This window comes from Ambystoma mexicanum, unplaced genomic scaffold, assembly GCF_040938575.1.
Source record: "Ambystoma mexicanum isolate Mex_15411 unplaced genomic scaffold, UKY_AmexF1_1 Mex_scaf5, whole genome shotgun sequence".
Lineage (NCBI taxonomy): Eukaryota > Metazoa > Chordata > Amphibia > Caudata > Ambystomatidae > Ambystoma > Ambystoma mexicanum.
The window spans coordinates 205364-216725 of record NW_027182466.1 but is presented as its reverse complement, the minus strand read 5'-3'; positions in this window follow the sequence as shown (position 1 = coordinate 216725).

The window sequence follows — 11362 nt, the reverse complement described above, 5'->3', positions numbered from 1 at the left end:
GAGGCTGAAGGAAGCCTGAAAATGAGTTGGGAGTCATCAAAATAGCACATGAAAAAGTTGGAAAGTTGAGCAGTAAATGGAGATGCAATAGGCGAGAGTTACCAGGTATTGGTTGAAAAGCCAGGGCGAGAGGTTAGACCCTTGGGGGAAACCACATGTGGAAAGGGAGATAGAAGATAGAAAGTACCCAAGTTGTACCTGCGAGGGTCGATCAGAGAGAAAAGAGGTCAGCCAGGCCAGAGCCTGATCAATGATACCCAGGTTGTCACGGAGATGATTGAGCAGGGTGGTATGGTTGACCATGTCGAACGCAGAGGAGAGATCAAGTAAGATGAGGACAGAGGGAATGTTAAAATCGAGGTTGGAGAGCAGGTCTTTACGGATATTCAAGAGAGCAGTTTCCATGCTTCTGGCAGCTCTGAAGCCAGATTGGTGGTCATGGAGGGAGCCAACAGAGTCGGAATGAAGATTAAGCTGAGAGATGACCAGCTTTTCCAGGAGCTTACCCAAAAAGGGAGTAATGGAAATTGGGCAGTAGTTTGCCGGACATGATGGATCAGCAGTGGATTTTTTGAGGAGAGGATGCACAAGGGAGTGCTTAAGAGGGCAGGGGAAAGAGCCAGAGGCAAAGGAGAGGTTGCAGAAATCAGCAAGGGCCAGAGCAAGGGTGTCAGTGTTAATGGTTTTAGAGGAACAGGGATAGACCTGTTTTGATGAGGTTTTCATAGATCTGACTTGTCTAGCTACCTACTCAGGGGAGAAAAGAGGAAAGGAGGAGACAGGGGGTGGGGAGATAGCTGAGGGAGGGTCAACAAGGTGAGAAGGAGAGGGAGGAAGAGGGGGAGCAGAGGAGAGGGTGGACAGGATGTCCTGTGTTTTAGATATAAAGTGAGAGGCAAAGGCATTTCAAAGAGCCTGGGAGGCGAAAGGAGGGGTGGAGACTGCAGCAGAGTTGGCCAGCTCCTTGCACATTTTGAAGAGTTCGTCCAAATTGTTAGATGCCGCAGAGACGCTGGCTTGTATGTGGACTCACTTCTTAGTGCGGACAGTGAGTCGGTATTGCCTTTGGCTTTGGGTCTCACCCTAACTTACTAGGGGAATCTAGACATGGACCCTTGCTCACTATTCTTAGAGAGGCACACCTCCACCCTACTGATGAGGTCCAACCAGCCCGGATACATGTGTCTGGGGTTGCTGTTGGTACTCTTGTTCAGAGGAGAATTGTCTAGCATTTTGGTGCTTCACTATCCCAGGGCAGGACAAATACTGATATGTTTTGGATATTTCTCCTCTGTGAAAGATAGTGAGCTAAAGAATCTGGGCAGGTCTCTCGTAACCAGGACTAATGTCTGGCAGAGAGACTCCCAGGACCCCCCTTGTTAATTTGCGTAATTTAAGTAGCTTTGGGTCTACCCTAAGTTACTAGGGAAATACAGATGTGGACCCCTTGCTCACTATTCTTAGAGAGGCACAGTTCCACCCTACTGATGAGGTCCAACCAGACCGAAACACGTGCCTGGGGTTGCTGTTCGTAACCTTGTTCAGAGGAGAATTGCCTAGCATTTTGGTGCTGGACTGCAGGGCAGGACAAAGACTGATATGTTTTGGATATTTCTCCTCTGTGAAAGAAAGTGAGCTAAAGAATCTGGGTAAGGCTCTCGTAACCAGGACTAATGTCTGGCACAGAGAATCCCAGGACCCCCCTTGTTAATTTGCATAATTTAAGTAAATGAAATTAAATGAAATTGTATTTTATTTATATCGTGCTCGTACACAAGTGTTTCAGAGCGTGACCAGGCAAAAAGGAAGGGGACCAAAGGAAAACAAAAAAGAAAACAGCGATCTTACTAGGCCCAGTGACATTTAAGAAAGCGCACGTGCATGGAAAAGGGAAAAGGAGGAAAGTGCATGGAAGGGGTGGGTGGAAAGTGCAGAACAGAGGAGAGAAAACAGAATAAATATTAAATAAAATAAATAAATAAATAAACAAATAAATAAATAAATAAGGGCGATACCATGGTAGTGCAGCCACCAAGTGGCAGGTGAAAGTTGGTCAGATAAGGTATATCTGACAAGTGCAGAAGAAAAGTAGGAGGGGTACTGTATGGGTACAGATACAGAACCCTAGTGCAGAGGGTGTCCTGGAGGCAGTGTAGGAGGGTGGCAGGGTGCGCAGGTACCTGGGACCGAATGACAGAGGGTGGCCAGGTGCATGATGCCAAGATAAGAAACAGATCAACAGGGAAGGAGGGGGACAAAGGCAGAGGCAAAGAGGAAGGTCTTGAGATGCTTCCGGAACCAGAAATGGTTTTCCTCAAGTTTCAAGGTGGCTGGGAGGCTGTTCCAAAGGGAGACACAAGCCAAAGACAGAGATCTACCCACAGCTCGTTTCTTTGCAAAACGACTGACCCTGAGGGAGTTAGAAGTAGAGGAGCGAAGGGTTCAAGAGGGGAGGTATTTATGGAGGGATAGTTGAAGGTATTTGGACCCAGGCCCCAGAAAGCCTTGTGGACAATGCAGGCGGTTTTAAATGTAATCCTTGCATCCACTGGAAGCCAATGAAGGGATTTCAGGGCTGGAGAGATACGATCCCAGGGCTTGAGGCCAAGGACAAGTCTTGCAGTCCTGTTCTGGATTAGCTGTAAAGGGCGGAGTGTGGAGGCAGGTAGATTTAGAAAGAGGCTGTTACAGTAATCCAGTCTGTAGAGAGCCAGAGCTTGGGAGACAGTGAGCTTTTGAGGGAAGGAGAGGAAAGGCAGAGTACCTCTAAGGAGGTGCAATAAAAAGTTTGACTTTTTGGAGACGTCAAAGATGTGTGCGGAGAAGTGAAGTGTAGAATCAAACATAACCCTGAGGTTCTTAGCCGCGCAGGTGGGGGTAGGAGGAGGGCCAAGGGAGGCCAGCCAGGGAGTGAGAGGAAAGGATGGAGATGGTATACCAATAAGGCTTGGTATACCTTGGGCTTATTGGCATTTAGACATAGATCGTTGTCTGCACATTAATTGTGAATGACGATTAGACAATCAGAGAAAAGAGAAGAAGAGGAGGAGGCTGAAGGAAGCCTGAAAATGAGTTGGGAGTCATCAAAATAGCACATGAAAAAGTTGGAAAGTTGAGCAGTAAATGGAGATGCAATAGGCGAGAGTTACCAGGTATTGGTTGAAAAGCCAGGGCGAGAGGTTAGACCCTTGGGGGAAACCACATGTGGAAAGGGAGATAGAAGATAGAAAGTACCCAAGTTGTACCTGCGAGGGTCGATCAGAGAGAAAAGAGGTCAGCCAGGCCAGAGCCTGATCAATGATACCCAGGTTGTCACGGAGATGATTGAGCAGGGTGGTATGGTTGACCATGTCGAACGCAGAGGAGAGATCAAGTAAGATGAGGACAGAGGGAATGTTAAAATCGAGGTTGGAGAGCAGGTCTTTACGGATATTCAAGAGAGCAGTTTCCATGCTTCTGGCAGCTCTGAAGCCAGATTGGTGGTCATGGAGGGAGCCAACAGAGTCGGAATGAAGATTAAGCTGAGAGATGACCAGCTTTTCCAGGAGCTTACCCAAAAAGGGAGTAATGGAAATTGGGCAGTAGTTTGCCGGACATGATGGATCAGCAGTGGATTTTTTGAGGAGAGGATGCACAAGGGAGTGCTTAAGAGGGCAGGGGAAAGAGCCAGAGGCAAAGGAGAGGTTGCAGAAATCAGCAAGGGCCAGAGCAAGGGTGTCAGTGTTAATGGTTTTAGAGGAACAGGGATAGACCTGTTTTGATGAGGTTTTCATAGATCTGACTTGTCTAGCTACCTACTCAGGGGAGAAAAGAGGAAAGGAGGAGACAGGGGGTGGGGAGATAGCTGAGGGAGGGTCAACAAGGTGAGAAGGAGAGGGAGGAAGAGGGGGAGCAGAGGAGAGGGTGGACAGGATGTCCTGTGTTTTAGATATAAAGTGAGAGGCAAAGGCATTTCAAAGAGCCTGGGAGGCGAAAGGAGGGGTGGAGACTGCAGCAGAGTTGGCCAGCTCCTTGCACATTTTGAAGAGTTCGTCCAAATTGTTAGATGCCGCAGAGACGCTGGCTTGTATGTGGACTCACTTCTTAGTGCGGACAGTGAGTCGGTATTGCCTTTGGCTTTGGGTCTCACCCTAACTTACTAGGGGAATCTAGACATGGACCCTTGCTCACTATTCTTAGAGAGGCACACCTCCACCCTACTGATGAGGTCCAACCAGCCCGGATACATGTGTCTGGGGTTGCTGTTGGTACTCTTGTTCAGAGGAGAATTGTCTAGCATTTTGGTGCTTCACTATCCCAGGGCAGGACAAATACTGATATGTTTTGGATATTTCTCCTCTGTGAAAGATAGTGAGCTAAAGAATCTGGGCAGGTCTCTCGTAACCAGGACTAATGTCTGGCAGAGAGACTCCCAGGACCCCCCTTGTTAATTTGCGTAATTTAAGTAGCTTTGGGTCTACCCTAAGTTACTAGGGAAATACAGATGTGGACCCCTTGCTCACTATTCTTAGAGAGGCACAGTTCCACCCTACTGATGAGGTCCAACCAGACCGAAACACGTGCCTGGGGTTGCTGTTCGTAACCTTGTTCAGAGGAGAATTGCCTAGCATTTTGGTGCTGGACTGCAGGGCAGGACAAAGACTGATATGTTTTGGATATTTCTCCTCTGTGAAAGAAAGTGAGCTAAAGAATCTGGGTAAGGCTCTCGTAACCAGGACTAATGTCTGGCACAGAGAATCCCAGGACCCCCCTTGTTAATTTGCATAATTTAAGTAAATGAAATTAAATGAAATTGTATTTTATTTATATCGTGCTCGTACACAAGTGTTTCAGAGCGTGACCAGGCAAAAAGGAAGGGGACCAAAGGAAAACAAAAAAGAAAACAGCGATCTTACTAGGCCCAGTGACATTTAAGAAAGCGCACGTGCATGGAAAAGGGAAAAGGAGGAAAGTGCATGGAAGGGGTGGGTGGAAAGTGCAGAACAGAGGAGAGAAAACAGAATAAATATTAAATAAAATAAATAAATAAATAAACAAATAAATAAATAAATAAGGGCGATACCATGGTAGTGCAGCCACCAAGTGGCAGGTGAAAGTTGGTCAGATAAGGTATATCTGACAAGTGCAGAAGAAAAGTAGGAGGGGTACTGTATGGGTACAGATACAGAACCCTAGTGCAGAGGGTGTCCTGGAGGCAGTGTAGGAGGGTGGCAGGGTGCGCAGGTACCTGGGACCGAATGACAGAGGGTGGCCAGGTGCATGATGCCAAGATAAGAAACAGATCAACAGGGAAGGAGGGGGACAAAGGCAGAGGCAAAGAGGAAGGTCTTGAGATGCTTCCGGAACCAGAAATGGTTTTCCTCAAGTTTCAAGGTGGCTGGGAGGCTGTTCCAAAGGGAGACACAAGCCAAAGACAGAGATCTACCCACAGCTCGTTTCTTTGCAAAACGACTGACCCTGAGGGAGTTAGAAGTAGAGGAGCGAAGGGTTCAAGAGGGGAGGTATTTATGGAGGGATAGTTGAAGGTATTTGGACCCAGGCCCCAGAAAGCCTTGTGGACAATGCAGGCGGTTTTAAATGTAATCCTTGCATCCACTGGAAGCCAATGAAGGGATTTCAGGGCTGGAGAGATACGATCCCAGGGCTTGAGGCCAAGGACAAGTCTTGCAGTCCTGTTCTGGATTAGCTGTAAAGGGCGGAGTGTGGAGGCAGGTAGATTTAGAAAGAGGCTGTTACAGTAATCCAGTCTGTAGAGAGCCAGAGCTTGGGAGACAGTGAGCTTTTGAGGGAAGGAGAGGAAAGGCAGAGTACCTCTAAGGAGGTGCAATAAAAAGTTTGACTTTTTGGAGACGTCAAAGATGTGTGCGGAGAAGTGAAGTGTAGAATCAAACATAACCCTGAGGTTCTTAGCCGCGCAGGTGGGGGTAGGAGGAGGGCCAAGGGAGGCCAGCCAGGGAGTGAGAGGAAAGGATGGAGATGGTATACCAATAAGGCTTGGTATACCTTGGGCTTATTGGCATTTAGACATAGATCGTTGTCTGCACATTAATTGTGAATGACGATTAGACAATCAGAGACAAGGGAAGGAGAGGAGGAGGCTGAAGGAAGCCTGAAAATGAGTTGGGAGTCATCAAAATAGCACATGAAAAAGTTGGAAAGTTGAGCAAAAAATGGAGATGCAATAGGCGAGAGTTGCCAGGTATTGGTTGAAAAGCCAGGGCGAGAGGTTAGACCCCTGGGGGACACCACATGTGGAAAGGGAGATAGAAGATAGAAAGTACCCAAGTTGTACCCGCGAGGGTCGATCAGAGAGAAAAGAGGTCAGCCAGGCCAGAGCCTGATCAATGATACCCAGGTTGTCACGGAGATGATTGAGCAGGGTGGTATGGTTGACCATGTCGAACGCAGAGGAGAGATCAAGTAAGATGAGGACAGAGGGAATGTTAGAATCGAGGTTGGAGAGCAGGTCTTCATGGATATTCAGGAGAGCAGTTTCCATGCTTCGGGCAGCTCTGAAGCCAGATTGGTGGTCATGGAGGGAGCCAACAGAGTCGGAATGAAGATTAAGCTGAGAGATGACCAGCTTTTCCAGGAGCTTACCCAAAAAGGGAGTAATGGAAATTGGGCAGTAGTTTGCCGGACATGATGGATTAGCAGTGGATTTTTTGAGGAGAGGATGCACAAGGGAGTGCTTAAGAGGGCAGGGGAAAGAGCCAGATGCAAAGGAGAGGTTGCAGAAATCAGCAAGGGCCAGAGCAAGGGTGTCAGTGTTAATGGTTTTAGAGGAACAGGGATGGACCTGTTTTGATGAGGTTTTCATAGATCGGACTTGTCTAGCTACCTCATCAGGGGAGAAAAGAGGAAAGGAGGAGACAGGGGGTGAGGAGATAGCTGAGGGAGGGTCAACAAGATGAGAAGGAGAGGGAGGAAGAGGGGGAGCAGAGGAGAGGGTGGACAGGATGTCCTGTGTTTTAGATATAAAGTGAGAGGCAAAGGCATTTCAAAGAGCCTGGGAGGCGAAAGGAGGGGTGGAGACTGCAGCAGAGTTGGCCAGCTCCTTGCACATTTTGAAGAGTTCGTCCAAATTGTTAGATGCCGCAGAGACGCTGGCTTGTATGTGGACTCACTTCTTAGTGCGGACAGTGAGTCGGTATTGCCTTTGGCTTTGGGTCTCACCCTAACTTACTAGGGGAATCTAGACATGGACCCCTTGCTCACTATTCTTAGAGAGGCACAGCTCCACCCTACTGATGAGGTCCAACCAGACCGGATACATGTGTCTGGGGTTGCTGTTGCTACTCTTGTTCAGAAGAGAATTGTCTAGCATTTTGGTGCTTCACTATCCCAGGGCAGGACAAATACTGATATGTTTTGGATATTTGTCCTCTGTGAAAGATAGTGAGCTAAAGAATCTGGGCAAGTCTCTCGTAACCAGGACTAATGTCTGGCAGAGAGACTCCCAGGACCCACCTTGTTAATTTGCGTAATTTAAGTAGCTTTGGGTCTACCCTAAGTTACTAGGGAAATACAGACGTGGACCCCTTGCTCACTATTCTTAGAGAGGCACAGTTCCACCCTACTGATGAGGTCCAACCAGACCGAAACACGTGTCTGGGGTTGCTGTTGGTACGCTTGTTCAGAGGAGAATTGCCTAGCATTTCGGTGCTGTACTGCCCCAGGGCAGGACAACAACAGATATTTTTTGGATATTTCTCCTCTGTGAAATATAGTGAGCCAAAGAATCTGGGTAAGGCTCTGGTTACCAGGACTAATGTCTGGCAGAGAGACTCCCATGACCCCCCTTGTTAATTTGCTATTGCAGATACATACCTATCCCCGTACCTGTGAAGGGATTCCCTCCCACCACAGTGGCACCTCCTATTCTAGGTGTCAATAATTGTCCTGTGTTTGCATATTGCTGTGTCTGCATGGGGCTGTGTTCCGATTGCCCTTGCAGTGGATTCACTTGTACTTGCTCTGGTTGTGGTGTCTGTTGTATTTGCGGCACTTGTGTCGGATACACTGTCTGATCTTGGGCAAACCCTTCCCTAGGTTGTGGGCTATATGGTGGAGGATAAACTGTCCCCTCTCTTGTAAATTGTCCGTTCTGTACATTCCCTTAACTCCCACATAAGCGCGCAATGTGTCCTGTCATCCCACAAGTCCAACATACAGGATGAGATCGTCTGACTAGTCCCCCTTGGTTGAATCCTCCTTTCACATTCTGATTCTCATTCTGTGCATTTTGAAACCCACCATGATTATTTTGAAATCCACCTCTTCCTCTATATCTCTTACCTCTGCCTCGTGGCATGAACCCATTCCCTCCATGGTCCATCGGGCGCTGATTATTTGCCTCTGATGCTCCCACTGTCTGGTGCACCCCAATCCTTCTCTGCTTGTCAATACTGCCCCTTCTATGGCATATTTTGACAATTTCTTTTGAACTAATTTGGATTCCTCCGTTTTCCTAGCCTCATCTTTCTTCTTGTTTTTCTCCTGAAATAGCCGACAGTGATGCACTATTGTCAACTGTATCTGAGCCCAAAGTTTGCCTTCCATTCCCACCTGTTTCTTCATTTGCCTCTGTAGCGGCTTAGGCAACCCTTGACATAAAATGGCCTAAAATAATGCCACAGTTTTTTCCCATGGCTCCTTCGTTTCAAGTTGCCACTGCTCTTGAATATCCTGAATATAAGCAATAGGGTCTTCATCTTCTTTCATCTTATGTGTCATAATTGCACCCATATCTGATGTGTCAGTATACTGTACCCTGAGAGCCCTCCACACGTCTGCTCTGCAATTATTAAACAGTGCCCCATCATGCGCTGTGTTTTGTGCTGTTACACCTGCATATCCTGTTCTCCTCCATATGTCATCAGCTCTCTCTCCAATAATAGCTGCCAAGAGACCCTTAATGTCCCCTATGGCCAATGTGTTTCCTACTATCATCTTTTCTAACTCATATATCCAATTCCGAGCACCAGATGTCAAACTCAGGAGCTTGCACCTTAGATTATCCTCGTCCATCTGCGGCCATGGAATATACTGTGGTCTCGATCACCCTTTTTTCCAGTAAGAGAAACTGTGTAAACCCTAACCCGCAGTCGGCTCCCATCGTCTGTCTACCCATGGCAGGGACGACCATTCCTGACCATCTCCTCGTTCATAACAATCTCAACCTGCCCAGATATGGCAGTGATACGCCCTTCTCACTATACGATCGTCCTCTGGGACATTCTGGATATGGTATGGGATCTGGCATCCTTTCTTTAGGTTGTTCCAGATCCAACCTTCTTACTTTCTTCTCTGTCTACAGGCTGCCATCAGAGGCACATGCACTTCCTTCCTCGCCCCTGACCCCCCAAGGAAAGATTCTCTTTCTTCGTCTGACATATCTTGTCCCCATGAAGTACGACTACCCTCCCCTTCCTGGTCTACGTTCAGTCTACTTAAGGACAAGCCTCTATGCTTAAAACAAAACATATTTTCTTCTTTGTTTTCGTGGTTTAAATGCTGGGGACGCATCCCCTTTCCCTCGACTTTCATAGCTGCTACCTCCCTTTAATTCATGATAGGCCGTATCAATCCTATCTCCCAGGCTTCCTATGTAGACGTTTTCCTCTTCTAATGCAACTCTAGATGCTCCTGGCGTTGCTTCCATCATTGGAAGAAACTCTTCTATTCTCCATCGTATTGCAGGACTCTGCTCTACTAGCTCCTTTCGAGCAAGGGTAGATTCAGAATCCAGCTATCTCCTTTTTCGTTCTAGTTCTTCATCTAAGTCCCTTCATTTTCTCGCCTCCCTTCTGACTCTCTCCTCCTCTTGTCTTATCTCTGCTCTCCTCACTACTGCTCTCCTTTCTTCCTCTTTTCTTCTCTGTATCCTTTTGTCCCTTAATTTCTGTGCTTCTTCCTATCCTCTCTTCCTTTCTTTTCTATCCTGATCTTCCATCGCTCTCTGACTATTATCATATTTTCTTTGCTCTTCTGCCCTTTCTTCTTTCTTTTGTTGCTCCTCCTAATACATCTGTTCTCGCAGTTCTCTGCTCTTTCTTTTGTGTTCGTCTTCCTTCAATCTTTTTTCACGTTCCCTGTCTTTTCTATCCTGTTCATCTTTATCTTCTCTTTGTCTTACTTCCTCACTGCTTTTCCCATCTAACTTGAGTAATATCTGTCCTCCCATCTATTTATTCTGTACAAGCGTTATCTCGTCAGCTTTTGTCTTTTTCTCCTTTCCATCTCTTAATCTCTCTTTCTATTTCTGTTGACACCCTTGATTGCTCACTCTTCTCTTCTTTATCTTGTATGATTCTAAAGATCTCCTCTTTTCTCTTACTCTTCTCTGGACTATCGTCACTGCTAAACGCGGGCGGGTCGTATATCAGATTACTATACCCTGCTGCCGCCTTAAGTTCCTTTAATGGACACAACCCTACGTCTTCCATTTCAACGCCTTTCACTTCAAGTGAGGTAAGGGAAGCCGAAGGCTCGACACATTCCTCCTTACGCAGCCTAAGCATCCACTCCTCGGGTGGTGGATCTTCCCTCTCTTCCTGGTACATTTTCCAAAGCTCTAAAATAGCTAACCTTTTCTCTGATTTCTTCCCCTTGTACGCAGCGTGCAAGTATGTGGTCATGTGTTGCAATACCACTTTTGACAGTGATCCCCCTTGTGGCCACGGCATGAACATCGTATCTGCCGTGCCTTTCACCCATTCCGAACTATACTGTTTGAGCTTGGGCATGTGCTTTGGCAAAATCTTGCATAAATGCATCAGAGAAGTGATATCTCCCATTGCGACGAGTCTCAATTGACTGTCAATACTTACATGTTTTTACAAAATGGCTTCCACTGCTTTTCAATATGTTTTTTTTAACAACAAATATGAGCGTGCTCCAACAATCTCCGCTCAAACCTTTACCTTTTTCAATTATCTCTGTCTGTCTCTGGATTGGTATCAATTTCTCCACTAAAGTATCTACTTAGAGCTTCTCAATTCTTCTCAACAATCATTTCACAGCTTCTACTGCCTCCTCAATTTTTCTACTTCAACAAACAAACAAGACAAACTAGTCGACTTTACACATATGCACATATACTTCGCTTAGCCTCTAATCAGTTATTCTGTCACAGAGTTTAAATCGTCTCCTTTTGCAAACCTGTTTACACGTAGCCTAAAGACTACGACTGGAGTGTGAGACGACTTCTTCTGAAACTCCCTTGAGCCAGGACTCGTTAGGCGATATCTCTATCTCTTCACACAATATTTCCCGTTACTTTAAAATTACCACAATCCTGTCCACTTCATTTCCAATTCCCCTCAATCTACTCACCATTCGGTCATTTGACTCAAGGCCC